Here is a 3,313-nt window from a genome sequence, read left to right as displayed (position 1 = left end):
TTCAGCGGGGAAGTGGAAAAGTTGATGGATTTGTAGACCTTGGTTCTTTCACTCCCGAGGCTGACAAAAGTGTTCCATGTGATCATGGCCTTGTGACAATGTTTCAACCTTTGTCAGGTTCATGGCACCAAATCTTGGGTGTATTTGCACCTAGAGGCAATGTGAAAGCCCCACTGCTTTCCGAAATCATTTTGGAAGCAGTTATCCTGGCAGAGAATGCTCGCTTTAGGGTAGACTATGTGGCATCGGATGGAGCATCTTGGAACCGTGCACAGTGGCATCGATTCGGCATATCTGGTTCAGCATCAGCTATCAAGCCTTCAGCACCTCATCCAACTGACGTCAAGAGGCGGCTTTTCTTTCTTCTGACTTTTCGCATTTAGTAAAGTGCATCAGGAACGGCTTCATAAAAAATGGCTATAAAACACCAGATGGGCACGTTGGTGTTAGGCCAATCAGGATAGCTCACGACTTGGACAAGTCTGCTACAATGTTGAAAGCTATGCCGAAGATTACAGAAGTGCACTTGGACCCCAACAACTTCGAAAAAATGAAAGTTAATTATGCATTTCATCTCTTCAGCCTTGAGGTTACACGCGGGCTTTTCTTATACAAAGAAGCAATCTCAAAGTCATGTTCATGTAGAGAAGCGACAGATCAATTTGTTCGCTTCATGGAAAAGCTAATTGTTGTGATGACATCCAGAGTGCCTTCAACGGCACTGAGAAAAAATTCTGAACAGGAAAGAGTACTACAGGGTGTTCTAGCATACTTAGACCGTTGGGAAGCCTGCACCAGACCTACGAAGGCAGGCTTTTTGTCTGCTAGCACTGCAGAAGGTCTAAGACTAACTCTGCAAGGCACTTTGGAACTTTTAACATACCTGTCAGAGGAAGTGCAGTACAAATATTTGTTGACTTTACGCCTCAGCCAAGATCCAATCGAAAAGCTATTTGGGATAATTCGTCAGTTATCCGGATGCAACGATCATCGCACATGAACCCAGTTCCTTACTGCCGTGAATTCCCTTAGCTTTTACAATTTAGTAAAAGCACCAGACACGGGCAACTGTGCAGGTGGCACACTTACGTCATTAGTTGGAACCGATGAAGTGGCCAACCATGTCGATAATTTACTGGACACTGGAAACCTGGACGAAGCTTCAAGTGTACTACGGGCATCGACTGTCCTTTCTGACCATGTGTATCCTGTGCAAGTTAGTGACGCAAGACTGGTGTACTATTTGGCTGGCTATGTGGTGCGGAGGAAAGTTATGGCAACGAAATTCCGGGACTGTTTTGAGCAGCTGCTCACATCCCTCGAGAACGCAGATAAGGACCTTGCGTCATTCACAGCATTCTGTGATGTTGGAGGGCTCTTGCACCAGTCACCTGAGCTATTTTCATTTGTGGAGGCACTGGAGTACACATTTACATTGTGGTTCAGTTACAATAAGCTCCAAAGGGACACTATAGTTGAACTGCTTAATTCAATGCAGACCGTACCATCCATAGGGTGGGACTCACACAAGCAAGATCTGACGAGCAACATAATCAAGTTTTATGTTCTCACACGGCTTCACTTCTTCACGAAATCTCTAAACAAAAAGAGAAGTTCTGCAAGAGAAAGATCAAAGCACCTCAAGCTTCGAATAACGATGTAATGTGCATCCCACTGTAGTGTGCTACCTTTGTTCCCTACTATGATGCCCCCAACTTCAAATAAAATTTGTAAAAAAAGTAAAACGCTGTCCGATTTTCTGTGCAGTTGTTAATCAAAAAATATTTCCACTGTGAATACGCAAGAATAATTAAGTCCTTAAAAACTATCTCATGCAAAATATTAAACATAACAACATTAAAAAAATTGATATCAATGTCACAGTAGCATTTTGTGCTTCTTAAGCTTGCTTATAGCCTTGCGAAATGGCTATCCCCCAAAATGTTAATCGGTTACATTTCTTAGCACCAAGAAACGATCGCTAGCAGTGGCAAGCTTAGCTGGCCGCGATGTTTGCGATTGATGTAAAGCTTCACTTATGATGCTATGGGTATGGTCACACCATACGGTGATAATGTTTGATAATATCTGCCGCGAAGTTCATTTATATATGATGCACTTACGGCCTGCAATATAGTAGAGACACATGAAATTTACGGTACAAACAAAACCATATCAGCCACAAATCAGCCTTGACATGGCAGCTTCGCTGCAGCGAGCCGCTGAGCGAGCGACGTGTAAGCTACAACTAGCGCCACCTAGACAGTGCCGGTCGAGGCATCGGTGGAGAGCGTCAGCGCAGGCGGCGTGGTCTTCACACTTTCCCTATTCTAGCCACTGTAGCAACGCTATAGCGTACTAGAAGAGGGCAGTGGGCTTACTCCGCCGATACTCTAACGCTTTTGGCGTCACATAAGAGAGAAGGCGCCACAGGCATCTTCATTAGAAGCTTCACCTGCAGAAGCTGCTCGCCGAAGGCCGCTCGTAAAAGTTGGAACGTGCATTTATTCAATATTTGTAATAAACTTGCATGCTTTGACTGCCCTCTGATTATATTAAGAGCTTCTGGTGCTCTCGCTTCACAGTGCTTTCCTTTTTCTTTTGCGATACAGATTTACGAAAATTAGTCTGATGGCAGCCGGCACAGTCTGTGCATTCTCCTTTCTAGTATGACGCAGTTAACGCTTTGTGTTTGTGTGTGTGTGGGGGGGGGGGTGGTTCGGAGGGTGTGGGCTTGAGTTAGTTGAGTATTTCTGATAAGCACTACATTTGTTCAAGCCACATCGTGTTTCTTCGAATATAACACCTCGTCGAAAAGGATGATGTATCCCACAAATTATATGGTTTGGTACAGTGACCAAACGTACGGTTCATGCTGTGTAGACCAAACCTAAAAAGAATTCACAGCAAGACTATGCCCACTCTTTCACGACATAAGTAGAAAACAGTGCAAGTTCACTTCCTAGAAAAGCTTTAACATGCAGGCGCGCTGGCTGGGTTTGCGCCTTTATTAAAAAGTGAAATTGTAGTGCTTAAATTTGTGTTCTCCTTCAGTTGTAGACCATGGCACAACAGTTTTCTGGGAGTTAATAATAATCATAATTATGCAGATACATGTATGTTAGATATATGTAGAGCGACATAGTGAAAAACTAAATAAAGATACACAGGAAGCTTCTGCTCCTGACTTGAAGCTCTTATTTGCAAGAACTGAAGTACACCATCTAGCCACGGATTTACACACCTTATTCACTTCATGTGTGATGGCTCATCTTCAGCTGCTTGGCCCTCTGCCGCTTCCCTGCCTAATTGT

The 3,313-nt window shown here is 43.9% G+C and overlaps 1 pseudogene; it reads left to right on the top strand.

The window, feature by feature from the left end:
• Positions 1–502: 502 nt before the first annotated feature.
• Positions 503–1,663, top strand: LOC142814477 (uncharacterized; annotated as a pseudogene).
• Positions 1,664–3,313: the final 1,650 nt, after the last annotated feature.

This window comes from Rhipicephalus microplus, chromosome 4 (assembly GCF_043290135.1).
Source record: "Rhipicephalus microplus isolate Deutch F79 chromosome 4, USDA_Rmic, whole genome shotgun sequence".
NCBI classification, from domain to species: domain Eukaryota; kingdom Metazoa; phylum Arthropoda; class Arachnida; order Ixodida; family Ixodidae; genus Rhipicephalus; species Rhipicephalus microplus.
Note: the sequence above shows the minus strand (reverse complement) of the source record. Positions and strands in the feature narration are given on the sequence as shown.